The following is an 18,662-nucleotide window of genomic DNA, read 5'->3' on the forward strand; positions in this document are numbered from 1 at the left end:
TGAAATCATCAAATGAAGCATTAAAAGTAGGAGCTATTAATCACCTTCCACATGATTTACAAACATATTTTATTAGCTCTCCTTAAGTCCCACTGGGCAAGTATTAATAGGAGTTTATTGACAGAAATCTTTTAAAACATAGTTTTCTCATTTGAAAATAAAATTAATGTGTCAGAATGTAGTTGAAATGTTCTGACCTTTTCTATTTAATCTATGTTAGTTCAGTGACATCCTCTCACCCTTATAATTCCCCCCTGAACCCTGTGCTCATGGGAACAACACTCCAGAGTTGCATTAGTCATACATTTGGGGAGAAAAATAAGAACTTTCCAAGTCACGCTCTTGTAGGGACCTTGAAGCCAAGGATTACTTTTCAGCCTTCATTGAGAATCCCTCCTTAACGTGTAACTGCCAGCACTGCACATTCCTAAAACATTCCTATCAAACACAGGCATTATGAGGCCCACTTTTTAGATGAAAATTATGAGGCCCAGTTGCTCTTTCTTGGTACCCAACCTGGCAAGCCAGGTGTATGACAGGACAAGTTTGGTGACAGACACAAGGGATTAACAGAGTGGCACTGGACTTAAAGCTCTGCCCTCAGAAACATCCAGACCAATAGGAAGAGTGCCTCAAAGAGTGAGAAAACAATTGTTCTTCCCAGTGTTATAACAAACTGTCCAAATCAAGTGTGGGGGACAGAGCACGGAGAGCAAACTATTGTGGCTGCCATTAGGGTAGAGAAAGGGAGAGAAGTGGATGAGGGAAAGGGAAAGTCATGTGATACCGAACTGGATTTTGATGGATTAATAGTACCATGGGGATGTGACAGAAGATACCACGTGTGCAAAGGCATGAGAATATATAAAGGACAGTATGTTTGTGAACAATGCATGGCTTATCTCTAAATCAAACAGAAGGAGGGTATAATAATGTAGATGAGGATTCAAGAACATAGTCTCTCACCATGCTTGCTGCTGTTGGAATCCTGCCTACACAACCCTTCGACTAAAAGCACTGTCACAATGGATGGATTGTAGATTTCAGCAGAATTTGTAAACTTGAGAAAAAGACAGCTCAATCTTAAGAGAGAAGAGAAATATTCCAAAATTCTACAAAAGCAGGCCCCATCTTTCTATCCAAATTAGTTAGCACTGTCATCAAAATTTTTTGCTTAAAAGACGCAGACCAGCACAACACACATACACACACACACACATACCCACACACAGACTACTACAATGTTTCCAATTAAGGAATGGTTAATCAGATAATAGTACTCTCACAAGATGGGACATTATGTGACAATTTTAATGACATAGACATATTTACAATGTAATATTTAAAACATATAGAAATAAAACTGTAAACAGTGGGATTCCATCCTATAAAAAAGCAGGCATAAACATAAATTGTTTTAAAAATTAGAAGGGAGCATACTAAAATTGCACAATAGATCTTTCTGGGTAGGACATCTCTGAGTGTTTTTTTTGTTTTGTTTTGTTTTGTTTTGAGATGGAGTCTTGCTCTGTTGCCCAAGCTGGAGTGCAGTGGAGCAATCTCAGCTCACTGCAACCTCTACTTCCTGGATTAAAGTGCTTCTCCTACCTTAGCCTCCTGAGTAGCTGGGACTACAGGCACATGCCACCATGCCCAGCTAATTTTTGTATTTTTAGTAGAGACGGGTTTCACCATGTTGACCAGGATAGTCTCAGTCTCTTGACCTCGTGATCCACCCGCATTGGCCTCCCAAAGTGCTGGGATTACAGGAATGAGTCACCACGCCCAGCCTTGAGTGATTTTTTAAATTTATTTTTTCATAGGCTCTGTGTTCACCATTTTTTTTCTGAAATAAGCATGTATGTTTATAATCACACACATAGAAAATACACATTGCTAAAAATTAACTATAAAATACAGAGATGAGTGTCATAGTTTGACCTTGATAAGATTCATTTTTCTTACAGTAGGCAAGGCAGTCCACTCACCAGAGTTAAAACATTCTCATTGGAAATAATTGAATCTTATTATCGAGAGTGCTTCATGAAATGCTTATGATTTACCCTGATCAACCGTTCAAATGTGTTTCTACTTCAAGAATTGCCTTAACGCCTTACACAGTGCAGGACTTGGTTGACCTTTTATAGGATTAAAGGACCATATAATTAACGTTTTTCATATACAGAGTTAAAACTTCATGAAAACGTGAGGTGAAATGCCAAGACTTAATTTGCAGAATCCTTTCCTACTTCTCATCATGAACTACTAAGGCATAGTTTCTTGCTCTCTTCCTCTCAGGCACATTGCTTCTGACCAGAACATGATTTGCTCAGTGCATCCAGGTAGCTCATTCAGAAGGCAAGCACAGCAAGAATTTTAGAAGCGTGGAGCCAAAGGAGAATGGGTCAGGTTCGAGCTCCTGGGCGTGACAAGCTCCTCGGCTCTCTGACTCTGGAGTCAGACAAACCTAAACTCAAATCTCAGCTCTGTACTTACTAGCACCATAAGTTTAGGCAAACTATTAAATTTCTAAGCCTCAGTTACCTTACATTTAAAATGGAAATAATAGGCCAGGCGCGGTGGCTTACGCCTGTAATCCCAGCACTTTGGGAGGCCGAGGCAGGTGAATCACGAGGTCAGGAGATGGAGACCATCCTGGCTAACACGGTGAAACCCCCATCTCTACTAAAAATACAAAAAAATTAGCTGGGCTTGGTGGCGGGCGCCAGCTAATCGGGAGGCTGAAGCAGGAGAATGGCGTGAACCCGGGGAGGTTGAGCTTGCAGTGAGCCCAGATCGCACCACTGCACTCCAGCCAGGGTGACAGAGCAAGACTCTGTCTCAAAAATAAATAAATACATACATAAAATAAAAAAAATAAAATGGAAATAATAATGATTGTACATCGTAGGGTCATTCAGAAGCTTGATTAAGACTGTGCCCATAAATCATCCTGGAATATTTTTAAGGGCATAGTAAATATTTGTTGACTTATTAAACACTCTTCCTATGTAGTCCATGTTTATGCCTCCATCTTTGGGTCATGCCATTCTCCCCGCTGCCCCTGTCCTTTTTCCCACCTCCTGTTCCCTCAGTCTAAGCCATGTGGAAATACTGGACACTTCTTCAACATCCTACTATTTACTGCTTACAGTCAAAGCTATTGGTATTTTCCAAAATCCTGTCTCCTCATCTTCCACAATAATAGAATTTTCACTATACAAATGGCCTCCAGGAGCATACACCACAAATCCCAGCCTTCTTTGTTGCTAAATGCCCCTAGGTTTTGGGAGATGTGATATAAAAGAAAGCTTAGTGGGATGACTTCCCAAAGTGATCTTTAAGAGAGAGCTAGGGTACATACTTCAACCCATCCCTTTTCCCTCCTTTTCTTTAAACTGCTGCCTAAATACAGATAACAATTTGCACCAAGGAAATGAGGGTCACACCCAAAGATAGTAGAGAGGTGAGTTGGAAAAACACCTGAGGACTGTACCAGCTTGAACTTTATGTGAGACAGAAATGAATGTCTCTCTTGTGTAAACCACTATTACTTGCTATTTTTCTGCTAGTTACAGCTAAGCCTAGTCCTGCTTGACAGAGTGCCAAGCTCTTTACCCATGCCGATATATTTCTGCCTAGAATGCTATTCCTTGGATCTATATTTCACAGAAGATTTCTACCATTTTCTATGAGGATGCAGTTCAAGTATTGCTTCCTGTGGATTCCTTCCTGGGTTCCAGAGGCCAGGCAAGACTCGGCAGGCACATCATCTCTGTGATGGTAATTATCACCTTGCATTTTAACGATTACTTTTCTTGTTTGTCTCCCTCTCTACGCTGTGAGATCCTTAGGGCTAGGTGTTGTGCCTCATTTATTTTGTGATTACACATGCCCTTAGAGAGGCTGGTCCGTGGTAGGCATGCAGTAAACATCTGAATTAATGAAGTGGTTAAATAAACGACTGGCAAAAAAAAAAAAAAAAAAAAAAAGTAAAAGAAAAAGAATTACTGAGAATTTCTCTATTACTATTCAGCTACGGTCCTCATATCACTCTTTTTTTTTTTTTTTTTTTTTTTTTTTTTTATCCACCCATCCCCTCCCGCAGCAATAGAAAGGAGTTGTTTCTGCACTGAGGAACAATTGCCTTCAGAGTTCCTTAGTCACATCAGAATGCCCTCCTCCAAGCTTTGCTGTAAATTCTTATTGATTTTTCTAACCAGAAATCTCAGCTCCACTGATGTGCCTGCAAAGGAAGGTAAGAGGAACAGTGTGAAATCTATCCCCTACCTAAATCTTCATTACCTTCTGCTGTTCTTGTTCCAAGATGATTCAATTACATATTATGTTCTCAGGTTGTTTGTTTTTTTTTTTAACTTTAGGGTTGCTTATGAAAAATTAAACTAGTTACATGAAAGAGATTATATTGCTGTTCTTCTACATCTCTCAAAAAAAATGAATAATCAGACACCAGAATAGACCAATACAAGTTATTTTTATTTAAACTTCAGATTAGTTTATTGGTGGGGCTTATGTACTTGTACATTGCTAAAACAAGTTTTTCTAAAATATCAATACAAAAATGTAATTAGATCTTCTTTCGAGGTCTTATTTCCTCCAATCTACAGATATAAATTGCTTTCTAAAGACTCTCTTTACATTACCAAATAATCCATATTGCTTAAATTTTTGTATGTGGTAAACACAACCCTGTCTGTATTACTACACTCAGGCATGTTTAAATTCAGATTCAATTGGCTTCAATTGTGGTGGCTTCAGTCAACTGAAAAGGGATTTTAATCTCAAATATATGCTTTCAATGGTTCAAAGGATTTTAGAATTTAACTCCTTTTTCAGTTGGCTCTTCAAGTGATATGGGGGTGGGTGAGGAGAACATAGGCTCATCTTAATTATAACATAATTCAAAATGAACCATTTGTAGCCATGATTCTCAAAGCCCCTAAGCAGTGCAAACTGGTTAGCATCAACTCTTTATAGACTAGTGGCTGTCTATTTATACAGTGTTTGTATTTTGAGTCTTAAAGTCATTAAGTTCAATTTAATACATTTTTTGAGCACCTACTTGATGTCAGTGCTTGCCAGGTAGTGGGGGAACTCTCTGAGATAAACACAGTACAGTTTAGTTAGATACAACACAGTCTGGCCAATTATAAGGGGAAAGGCAAAGTTCAATGAGCAACATGGAAGGAGCACCTAACTCAGTGGTGGCTGATTAAAGACACACTTTCCAGAAGACCTACTATTTTCCTTGAAATTGTGAAGGCACAATGCACATGCAAAGCAGTAAAGAGGAAGAGTGCTCCAGACAGAAGAGGATTTGAGGGGAAAGAGATGAGGCTGGAAATATAGGAACCTTCTAAGTTATTTAGCATCAAGTCCATTTTGTAGCTTTGTACCTGGATCAGTTTAGTCTGCAGGTCTCCTGCTACGTGGTAAGTAGGCATGTAGACTCTAGAGTCAGGCCACTTAGGTTGGAAACCCAGCTCTACTACTTCAATGATTCATTTACCTGTTCATTAATCAGCAATCATTTATTGATTGTCCACTATGTTCCAGGGATTGTTCAAACACAAGATACAACAGTGAACAAAACTGATGAAACCCTTGTCATCATGTAGCTTATAATCTAGTAGGAGGAGGTAAACAACTTGAATAACCACAATATTTGGTACTTTAGGGCAGGATGTAACTGGGAGTAGAGTGGAAGAGAGCCCTGGTGTTACGATTTTAAGTAGAGTGGTTAGGATAGTCATCAATGAGAAGGTGACATTTGAGCAAAGACTAGAAAGAAGTGATAGAATTCATTGTGCAAATGTGTTTTTTTTTCTTTCTTTCTTTGTATTTTGAGACAGAGTCTTGCTCTGTCTCCCATGCTGGAGTGCAGTGGCCTGATCTCAGCTCACTGCAACCTCCGCCTCCTGGGTTCAAATGATTCTCCTGCTTCAGCCTCCCGAGTAGCTGGGACTACAGGCGTCTGCCACCACGCCCGGCTAATTTTTATGTTTTTAGCAGAGACAGGGTTTCACCAGGCTGGTCTCGAACTCCTGACCTTGTGATCCGCCCGCCTTGGCCTCCCAAAGTGCTGGGATTACAGGTGTGAGCCACCGCACCCAGCCTGATTGTGCAAAGATCTTAAGGTAAAATTGTGACCAGCTCTATAACCTTGGGCAAGTTAACATGTCTCTGATTCAGTTTCCTCTGTTAAATGCAAACAGTAATAATAATAATAATAATAATAATGTCATAGGGTTGCTGTGATAATTAAATGAGTTAGTGTATGTATCTATTCCTAGAACAGTGTCTGACACAGAGTAAGCATTATCTAAGTACTTGCTACTATAACTGTTATTTTCATGCTATTTTTAAACTGGGTCTCTGGTGCTGCTTCTTTCCTTGTAAAATGTCTGCACAGTTGTCCCTGTTTCCTTTCTTTGCCTCACTGTTAGAGAGCTGCTTCAACAGCAAGACTTATCACTCAGTGTCCAGTGTATGTCCCTAATCTGTTATCTTCACACGGTCTCCACTGCCATTGGCCTAATCTAAGGTGTTCTGTATTACCCAAAAGCCTCACAGTTTGTCTCCTTGCCTCCTTTCTTGTTCTACTACAGACAGCTCTTCATGCAGTGTTATCTTTTAAATGCGAAGCAAATCATGTTTCTTTCCTGCTTAAAACATTCAAGCTTCCCCTTGCATTAAAGATAAAATTCAAACTTATTCTTTCATTCTGCAAAGCCCTATGTGGTCTGGTCCCTACCTCCCTCTGCTCCAGCCAAACTGACCTTGTCCTGGTTACTTGAAAGGGCTGTGCTTGTTCCTTCCGTGCGGCATTTCCTCTTGCTGTTCCCTCAAACTAGAATGGTCTCACTTATATTTGCATAGCTGGTGCTTCCCTGCTATTCAAGCATTAGCTTAAAAGTCATCTCTTCAGAGAGTCTTTCAGTGACCACTCAATCTAGAGGCAATCTCCAGTCACTCTCCATTACATTAGCCTGAATTGTTTTCTTCGTGGGGTTCTCTTTCTATTTGTTTATCTGGTTCTTCACCTCTAGATTGCAAGAACATGAATTTTCTCTGACTTGCTCATGATCATTTTCCTAGGACCCAGCACTGTAACTGGCCCTATTGAATGAATGAATGAATTAATTAATTAATTAATCAAAGGCATTGTCTTAGCTGAAGACTCAGAGATGGGTAGGACACTGAGGCTTCTCTCAGATCAGATTATGCATACAAACTGATGCTGGCAATCATTATAGCGACAAGGAGGGCACCCTCATCTATCAGGTATTTAAGTTTCACAGTCACAACAGACGGCTTTGGGTTCTGCTATTCCTTACCAGTGCATATATTTAAAAATATATTTCGTTTCCTGAATGTGTTCCGTTGATTCTACCTCACTATCTTTGTACATGTTTGGAATACATTTTCCTACTTTGTCCACCTGGAAAATTCCAAGTATTACTAAAGAACTAACTTAAATATCACCTGCTATAAAATTATTTTTCTGAACTACCTGCTTTATGGAACCACTGGAATTCCTGCAAACCTCAACTTCGGTGCTTCTCATGCCACGCTACGATTATTTATCTACAGACATTTCTTTCTGTTCCAACCTATGAATGCTCTTAGAGTAGGGAACATATGTTAAAAATCCTTGTATACATAATGCTTCAGGTCATAGGTGCTCAGTGCTTGGTTAATGGGTTAATGAAAGGACAGAATTTTTTGCTATTCGTCTCATGTACTACAATAGCATTAAAACAAGTGTGCTGATATGATCGAGTCTAGACCCAGAACCTGGGGTTTGAACAGGTACGCTGTTTTTAAAACAAAAGACTACATATCTTTGTAATTGGAGTAGACTGGCGCTGAATAAAACTATGACACAGAAGTGGGCTTGATAGAATAGAGCTTTAAAGATTGAACTCATGTTTCATTTTAGAATGGGGTACTGTCGTCTCAATTACTTAATCAATAGATGAACTGACAGGCTTCAGGACAATTACAATTTATCCTAAAGCTAAAATTAAATATTATGGAATAAAATGTAGTCTTGTGTCACAACTGTCTATATGTGATGTAAATAAAGACATATAAATCTCTCTCTCAATCTTTAAAATGGGTCATAAAAATATGCAGTTCAAACCTAGGTAACAAAAATGGAACAAAATTTATGGCATAACTAGTTTATAATATAATCTTTAAAAATTTAAGATATTTATAGGCACAAATGAAGTCAAATTTATACCAAAAATGTGAAGCATAAATTATGGCAATACTTATCAATTTTAGTCATGTTGTAAACACTCTCATTTAATTATATCAAATGTCTTTCAGAAAAATAATTTAAGGTGATTTACAAAAGTCATAATACCCCCCCCAAAAAAACAGATAAGTTAGAAAAATTAGAATTATAGACTTTTTCTAAAAAATATATTTTTAGTTATTTTGGAATTATTACTGGCACTATGAGGTAAAAGTAAAATTTGACTGTTTCCTGTTAGCAATGGCAAAAATAGTAACATAATAATGTATGTATCTCTATCAGAAAAAAGAATGCTTGCTTCAAGAACAGAAAAAGTTTTCCTAACATTAATTCTAAAGTAAGCTTGTCACCTATAAGAGTTGATATAAGGTAGATCATGTGGCCTAAAGAATAATATTCCAGGAATTAATGAAGAAAAATCTCAACAACAACAACAGTAATAAAGACAGCAAGGATGCCGTTTCTAGGATACTCATGTGATACCTAGCCTATGCCTGGCTGTATTCTAGGGACTTTATAAGATAGTATTTGCCTTTATTCTCTATTATCTTTCAAAGTCACCGTTTTTAAGGGAGAAAAGTGTTCAAAAAAATGACACAATAACATTTTGAATACTTTTCTGACTCTAAGGTTTATGCATTTGCCACCATAACATGGTGGTAATAAATGTAGAGGTGGTTCATAGTGAAGCAGGAAAAGGGTCTGGAGGCAGGGAACCTAAGGAACTCCTAGAACTCAATTAAGGAAAAACCCGAACCACCTTCTTCTTCTTCTTTTTTTTTTTTTTTTTGAGACAGAGTCTGGTTCTGTCATCTAGCCTGGAGTGCAGTGGTGTGATCTAGGCTCACTGCAACCTCTGCTTCCTGGGTTCAAGCAATTCTCCTTGTCTCAGCCTCCCAAGTAGCTGGGATTACAGGTGTGCACCACCACGCCCAGCTAATATTTGTATCTTTAGTAGAGACAAGGTTTCACCATGTTGACCAGGCTGGTCTTGAACTCTTGACCTCAAGTGATCCAACTGCCTTGGCCTCCCTAAGTGCTGGGATTATAGGTGTGAGTCACCAGGCCCAGCTGGAAAAACCCAAACCTTCTAAGCCCACATAAATAAATTTGTAACTTCATATCATCTATTGCAGGAAACATAATCTTCACATGCATAGGGTGTACACCAAGTAAATAACTTTGTAACTGTACTTCATCCTCTTCATTTACATAGGGGATACACAAAGAAACCAATGGGAAACTTCTAGAGGGATTTAAACCCCAGAAAATTCTGTAAGCAGCACTCTTGAGCTGCTTGCTTGGGCCCCTTCTCACCCTGTGGAGTGTACTTTCGTTTTCAATAAATCTCTGCTTTTGTTGCTTCATTATTTCCTTGCTTTGTTTGTGCGTTTTGTCCGATTCTTTGTTCAAAATGCCAAGAACCTGGACGCCCTCCACCAGTAACAGTAGTTCAGATTATAAAATTAAAGCAAAAGTCATCAAGTACAACTTACAGGGAATTATGCTAATCTATTTTAAAATGTTGCTTTCTTCTGCTTGTAAGTTGCTACCTGGATAATACTTAGATATCCTGTAGTATATGGATACCATTCACCACCCTTCTTCCTTCCTTTCATGAGCAGCTGGACAACCACACACTTTGCACTTGTACTCTGACAGCGTCATGAACTGCCAATATGCAAACTGAAGCTCAGTACTGCTGCACAATCACTATGCTAGGTATTCATATCTCATTTAACCTCACTATGAAGGGCCATTATTCTGTTACTATTATTGTTTCAACAAATACTGAGTGCATATTTACAGTATTCTGGAAACCATACTATGTATGTAACCACATGTTTTACAAAAATGAAAGTGGAAGTGTCAACAGTTATTACATGAGTTGAAAATCCTACCCAACAATTTAGCCATACACCTCAATTACTTGTATGAACAGTGGGCAGTTTAATCTCTATGGGAAATATTCAATAATGTTTTTGACATTTATAAACTTTTGCATAAAGTACACAGAAATGGATAGAGTAATGAATTTATAATATGTATACTCAAACTTCCATCATTTATGCTTTCCCCAAACCACTAATTATCACAATTGCCAAGCCAGACCCAGCCATTTTACACACACTGAGACAGGACAAGTAAAAACTATCATTTATTTGGGGAAGATGACTTGGTGACATTAATGCACCGATTAACATATTTTCTAAAAATAAAAGAGTGTAAAAGGGCATGAGTAATTTTCTGGTTTGCTTCATGGAAGAATTAATGCTTATCTATAACAGAAGATCAACATTTTTTAACCAAGAAATCTTAAATTGCATGGAAATTGTACTTCAAATATCATCTATCCTGGAACGTTGCAATTTGTGAAACTTGCTTTGGCGTTTTCACCACTGGGTTTGTGAAGGAAATGTCTTATAATCAGCGGTAGAAATGTGCTTCTAAAAAGCCTTACAGAAAATACATTCTCAGGAAGATCTTAGAACAGGTAATGTAAGCTCCCCAATTGCAATTTCCAGCATTAAAGAGCATTGTTATTGATGTTTTATACTTCACCTGACTAACCACAAAAGGTGAGAACCCTTCCACCTAAAATACTCAGAGTCGCTGCTCCTTGGCTCTTCTCTTTCACTTACCTGATGTGTGGCTTTGGAATTTAAGTCTAATTGTCCTCAGTTGGAAGTAAATAGCAAATTCTTTCAAGGAGGAAGTAATACACAAAGTTATAAATGCCTGAATCTTGCACTCTCCAGCACCTGCTGCTACCTACAGCAACTCCACCCTGGTTGTAATGGGCAGTTTCTTCAGAGGGCTAGTATGCTTGTTGCATTCTTGAAACCATATTTTTAATATATTTATCCAAAAAAGACTAGGTGGCACTGAGTTACCATTACACATAGATCACCAAAGAGGTTATTTCATAGCAGGGATTTATTTTATGTTGTCAAAATGAGAGAATACTCTAAATAAATTGAAACTGGACTTTATTGGTTTCTCTCTTCCAAGAAAAGGAAATTATTTTGCTGGAGTGATGTAGGATCATGAAGGCAGTGTTATTACTCCTCTGGATGTTTTGTTTAGTAGTCAGGGAAAGGAATGAAATTAACATTTATTGAGCTCTGTATAGAAGCTGGGTACTGTAGTAGGCATCTATATGGATTATATTTAATTGAATTTCTATAACAATCCTGAGAGGTTTGTGTCATAATTCTTATTCTTTACTCTCTCTCTCTCTCTCTCTCTCTCTATATATATATACACACACACACACACACACACACACACACACACACACATATATATATATATATATATTTTTTTTTTTTTTTTTTGAGACGGAGTGTTTGCTCTTGCCCCCCAGGCTGGAGTTTTGCAAAGGCACAATCTCGGCTCACTGCAACATCTGCCTCCCGGGTTCAAGCAATTCTCCTGCCTAAGCCTCCCAAGTAGCTGGGATTACAGATGCATACCACCATATCCGGCTAATTTTTGTGTTATTAGTAGAGACAGTGTTTCACTATGTTGGCCAGGCTGCTCTCGAACTCCTGACTTCAGGTAATCCACCCACCTCGGCCTCCCAAAGTGCTGGGATTATAGGCGTGAACCACCGTGCCCGGCCTCTTATTCTCTACTATAAAATATTAGTAGCATCTCATATCTGCTATGCACAGATCAGCCATGTCGGTCAATATGTTATTTATATGCGTAATACATTTAATTACTGTAATGGTCTGATTTGTTGAGAGTGTCTATGTAAGAGAAAAAAGGGGTGATCACTCTTAGTTCCAACAAAAATAATTTAGCAGTCATTTCTAGGACCTAGGTAAGTGACAATTTTAATTTAGCAAGCAGAAACCAAATCAAGTACATTATCACCTGCATAGATAACACCTATATGGGCAAGCATACATTGGTTAACTTAGGGCAAATTATATGTAAGGTAGAACAAACATAATAAGGAACTAATATAATTCTGCTGTTTGGCAGAATAGTCTAACTTGTATTCCAGTAGACAGCAAGTTTTCCAGAGCAGATGTAAAAAATCAATGAACTTGAGATTTAAATAAATATAAGAAAAACTGCCATGGGCTTTCACTATTCAAGGAATATTGATACAAACATTTCTACCTCCATGACAAGTCTACTCTTTGAAGGCTTGGGTATCCTCAATGATATCTTCAAAATACCTTAGGGAGAGAAAACAAGAAACTTCCTTAAGATTAAATAATAACCCTGAGTCCTGAATTCTGGTTTGCCAAATAACATTCTGAAAATAAAATCCTGGGGCCAGGATCAACACAATGGCCTATAAAAGCAGCATTTCTGTCCGCAGGACAGGACACCCTGGGTGAGACAGGAAAACACTCTCTCTCTCTCACACACACACACACACACACACACACACATACACTACACAACCTCTGTCTCCTAGAAAGATGGAAAGACTGTCAATCTGAAATCTGTGTCAACAGTAACACTGTCACCAGAACTCAGATGATAATGAACTCCTCAGAGGTGTTTCCTTGCATTCCTACCAAATAGCTCACATCATCCTTGCCAACAGGATCTTAATTATTTTTCTGCTATGAATAAGTGTGTCTGAAAGGGGATGACAGGCCAATGAGCTCCTCCCCAGACCCATATTGTGGATCTTGGTTAGGGGAAACCAGCCATAGTAACTCCCTTCCCCTTGTCTAGTGATTTCCTTAGACCTGGCAGGATGATGCAAAACTGGCCAATATATTGTGGGAATCCCGGTGGAAGGTTTCTTGGAAGTTCTACCTGCTTTGCTAAAAAGGTACACAAAACAGATGTGTATTTTCTGTCTCTGGTCAATGCCATGTGCTCATAATGTTGGGAACAGTCACCTTGAAGCCATGCAGCGAACCACAGTGAAAGGACAATCAAATAAGCTGAGAAACGTACAGAGAGACAGGGAGAACCTGCTTAGTGACTGATCCTTGTAGCAGTCCTACCAGCAATCCCTTGTTATGTGAGCTAATAAATTTCTGTTATTTTGGTTGGAGTGTGTGTCATCTGAAGTTTATTGAGAACTACTTGACAGAGGGTCCTGCTAGCCTTCCTTAGGCAGCCACCCTCTTTATCACATATGATGCTGTCCACAATTCATGTTATCTTCATTTCTCAGATGCCTAAATTGAAGAACCAATGTAAAAGGGTGTTGTTAACATTTGCCAAGGGAGGTTGCAGAACTAATAATCTAACTGAAATGGCACTGACTCCAAGGCAATACTTTACTACTACATCATGCTTGCATATACAATAAAAGGGTTGGTGACTATTTGAGGAAACTAGATATAAGAAGTCCCAGAGTTCATAAAATGGATATAAATGTATATATTTTTTGGAACCAAATCATGAAGTCAAAGAAATTCTAGGAGCCTCCAAATAATGGACAGATATTGTGAATGTAACAATCCCTTGGAAATTGTGCTGTAGTAGAGATAATGTTATCTGTGAAACTTACCATGTTTTCTTCCAACATAGAAGAGGACTGCATATCTCAGTCTTCCTCTTTCCTCACTTGAGCCATGTGTTTAAAATGGAAGAAGCCTAAAATATAACAATCTGTGAAAAGGCCAATTGCTTTGGAGTTATTGATTTCTGTGTGTGCAAAGGAAATGTCTTATAATAAGTACAAGAAATGTGCTCTTTGCAGGATTACAGGTCTTATACTCTCAAAACAGGTAACATCTCAGAACAAGTAAGGCAAACATCCTAAATACAATTATCTAGCATTAAAGAAATTTAAAATTGATACTTTATTACCTAATCATCCACATCAAATTCATTGTCAAAATTAATTTTATTCAAATAATACCAAGCTGGTTACCTTCATAGAACTTCTATTCTAATATGGTACACAAGTAAGGAAGAAATAAAAAAAGGTAGAATAAATTAGCTAGTATTAATTTGTAAAGAAAGAAATTAATGGATGCAAAGGGGTATCACTTGCAGAATGGCAGATACTGAAAATTTGTGATAGGGCTGACTTGGAAATCTGTACACTGAAACTGACTTTTTTTTTTTTTTTTTTTTTTGACACAGAGTTTTGCTCTTGTCTCTCAGGCTGCAGTGCAGACGTTGCACTGCAACCTCTGGCTCCTGGGTTCAAGCGATTCTCCTGCCTCAGCCTCCCGAGTAGCTGAGATTACAGGCACATGACACCACTCCCAGCTAATTTTTGTATTTTTAGTAGAGACGGGGTTTCACCACTTTGGCCAGGTTGGTCTCGAACTCCTGACCTCAGGTGATCTGCTTTGTTTGATATCACACAAAGTTCATTTTGTTTGATATTAATATAGGGACAATATCAACTCCAGATTTCTCTTAGTTAGAGATTACATGTTATGTGTTTTTTTCCCCTTTCAATAATTTTTAACTTAACTGTGTCTTTATAGTTAAAGTGAGTTTCTTATAACAAGAGTGCGGTTTGGTCTTGCTTTTTAATCCAGTGTGACTATCTTCCCTTTTTTATTAGCGTGTTTAGACCATTTAGACATAATTATTTATATGGCTGGACTTATATCTTACTAATGATTACTGTAATCCCATCGGCTCTTCGTTCCTTTTCTTTCCTGTTTCCTTGTCATCTTGTTGATTCACAAATTCATTTCGCCTTTAAGATTTTATTTTAATGACTTGTTCATTAATTACAACTTTGTTGTTATTATTTTAAATAGTTGCTCTAAAATTTGTCATATATATATTTAAATTATCATAGTTTATTTTTAAATAATACATACCACTTTATGTGTAATGGGAGGTGCTTCAGATATTTGACTTTCATTTCCTTATGTTTGATTTATCAACCTATATAGCATTTCTGGTGCTCCTGTTTCCTTTGTGCATTTCCTACCTTCTATTTAATACAATTTTCCTCTGGTCAAAAACTTCCTGTATAGTCCTCATATTGTTGTTGTTGGTAAATAATTCTCTCAACTTTTCTTTTCCTTAAAATACATTTATTTTGCTTAAATTATGAAAAGATATTTATCTAGATACTGAATTCTAGGTTGATTTTTTTTTTTTTTAATTCAGTGCTTTAGTTCTATTGCACAGTTTCAGGCAATGTCAGCATTAACTATTTGATTTGTTTCTGTGTCCATTTTGTGTCTTTTTTTTTCCTCTGGTTATTTTATTTTTTTCCTATCATCCAACTTGCAGCAATTTGATTACTAAATGTTTTGGTCTGGTTATTTTTGTGATCATTGTGTTCCTTGAACTTTTTGTACCCATGGGCTTATTTGAAAAGATGTCAATCACATCTTTTCAAATATTCACTCAGCCTCAACCTCTAAACAGTTCTTCTGAGACTCCAATGTTACATTGCTTAATATTGTCCCATAGATCACTGAAACTCTATATATTCTTTCAATCTTTTTTAATGGATGTGCTAAATTTGGATAGTTTCCATTGTTATGCCTTCAAGAAGTACGCTGATCTTTTCTTCAGCTGTGTCTTATTTGATATTAAACCAAACAGTGCTTTTTTTTTTTTTTTTTTCTTCAGATACTGTACTACCAGAACCAGCCATTTCATTGGGTCTCTATATATAGCATTTTATTTTTTTCCTCATTATATACATGTTTCTTTTAAACTCTTTAGCATAATTATAATAGCCATTAAAACATTTTTTGCATTAATCATCATCTTTGTCCTTTATGAATCTTTTATATGGCCTACATTTTCTCCTAAGGGTCATATTTGTCTGCATCTTTACATGTTTGCTAACTTCTCAATAAATGTTGGTTATATTCACATGCTGAATTTTGTTGTCTTCCTATAAAGAGTACTAGACTTTCTTTTGACAGGAGTTACTTGCTGTGGATCAGTCTAACTTTTTAGACTTGTTATCACATAGATAGAGTAGTCTTCAGTCTAGGGCTACTTTATCACTATTAAGGCAGGACCCTCTGGTGTCTCTACTGAATCATCCAGGAATTTAACAAGGACTTTCGTCTCTGTTCTGTCAGAACTTGAACACCTCCTACCTGTGTTCAGTTTGCAGCTCCATGTTTGTTCTTTGCTATCCTGATGGCATTTTACTCTACATATGCCTGGTGTGATATGCCAGAGTTAAAGGACACTCTAAGTGGAGGTTCAGTGCTCTTTCTTGGACAATTCCCTTCCTTCTGGCACTCTGCCTTTCATATTGCAGTTGCGTTAGCTTCTTCAACTTCTGATCTCTGTCTCCTCAACTTATCTAGATCACTGTGTTTTGCTTGGAATTCCTATTTTTGCATGTGAATGTATAAAGCGTCTCAGGCAGAAAACCAAGGTAATTATACAGCTTGCCTTTCCTGTTTCTTTTCTCTCAGGGATTACTGTCCTCTTCCTGTTTATCATGTCTGAAAACACTCTAAAAATATGGCCTAGTTTTCATTTCTTGTTTGTGGGACAGTAAGTCTGGTCCCAGATGCTCTATAACTACCTAAAGCAGAAGTCTGAAAAAGTTGACTTTTGAGTGGTGTCATGGAGGGAATGAGTGAGCTAACTATGTGGATATCTGGAGAAAGAGCTTTCTAGTAATAATAACAGCAACAAGTACAAAGTACCTAAGGCATCTGTGTGCCTGGCAGATTTAAGGTAATGTGGATAGAGCAGGAACAAGTAAGGGAGAAGAGCAAGAGTTGAGATCAGAGATTGAATTGGAGCCAAATCATACAGGAATTTGTAAGTTACTCTAGGGACTTTGGCTTTTACTTTGAGTGGCATGAGAAAACTTATGAGGGTTTTCAGCAGGAGAGTGACCATGATCTGACTTTATTTTAACAAAATCATTTTGCCATTGTGTAAATGTTAGACTAAAATGAGGCAAGGGTAGAAGCAGAAACACCAGTCAGGAAGCTGCTGCAATTACCTGGAAAATACACGACGGTGGCCTGGACATGACTGTCATTTATTGGTTATGAAAGTTGGTATAATTTAAAAGATTTAGGAGATTTTTGAGATTCATTTGTAGTGCTATTCTGTGCCCTTCTCCTTGCAAACATAACAAAACAAAGAAAAAGATATGCTTTCATTTCTCTATAACAGAAGGGATTTAATTCCCTATTTAACTGTAAGATAATAAAAAATAAAACAAATCTAGATAGAGTATGACATATAGGATCCTCTCTCATTGACTTGTCTTTACACTGCTTTTCCCACTATCAAACCATTGTAGCTGTAGGGACTAATGTTTTGCTGTTAAAAGTTCTTTCTGTTCAATTTCCACTTGGGTTACACTTAAAAAAAAAAAATAAATGGACTGGGCGAGGTGGCTCAAGCCTGCAATCCCAGCACTTTAGGAGGCCAAGGCAGGAGGATCATGAGGTCAAGAGACGGAGACCATGCTGGCCACCAAGGTAAAACCCCGTCTCTACTAAAAATACAAAAATTGGCTGAGTGTGGTGGTGAGTGCCTGTAGTCCCAGCTACTCAGGAAGTTTAGGCAGGAGAATCGCTTGAACCCAGGAGGCAGAGGTTGGAGTGAGCCAAGATCACGCCACTGCACTCCAGCATGGTGACAGAGTGAGACTCTGTCTCTAAAATGAAATGAAATGAAATGAAATGAAATGAAATGAAATGAAATGAAATGAAATAAAATAAAATAAAATAAAAGCCGGGCATAGGGACTCATGCCTGTAATCCCAACACTTTGGGAGGCCGAGGGGGGTGGATCACAATGTCAGGAGCTCAAGACCAGCCTGGTCAAGACTGTGAAACCCCATCTCTACTAAAAAAAAAAATACAAAAATTAGCCGGGCGTGGTGGTCGGCGCCTGTAATCCCAGCTACTTGGGAGGCTGAGGCAGAGAATAGCTGGAACCCGGTAGGCAGAGGTTGCAGTGAGCAGAGATCACACCACTACACTCCAGCCTGGGCTACTGAGTGAGACTCTGTCTCAAAAAATAAATAATAAAATAAATAAATAAATGTACATGATCAGTGCTTAAAACAAATTATATGCTCAACTCACCTTTACCTTTGAGCTTGTAATATTTAAATTACTAGCCAAAGGGTCACTGTTGAGACCTAGGTTCTCATGGAATAGAACTAGGGCAGAAACTTCTATCATAAGCGGCAAGGACTTCATTTATACGGAAGAATGAGACAATTGGAAATCCACTACAGAGAATTAAGGGTTAAATGCCAGGGGGAACAAATGTAAAAGCAACGCCCAAAGGTCCAGTGTGGACGATTAATTTCTGAGAACAGCGAGAGTTGGGAGGGCATCTTAATGGGAGAAAGAGGAAGTTGTAGCTAGCAAACAAGTTCAATCTGAGGTCATGGAAGTAGTTGCTAAGAATAACCTCTGGCCTGACATTGTTTCAGTGGATATACTATGCTTTGTGGTTGTTTGTG

This window comes from Macaca mulatta, chromosome 14 (assembly GCF_049350105.2).
Source record: "Macaca mulatta isolate MMU2019108-1 chromosome 14, T2T-MMU8v2.0, whole genome shotgun sequence".
NCBI lineage: Eukaryota > Metazoa > Chordata > Mammalia > Primates > Cercopithecidae > Macaca > Macaca mulatta.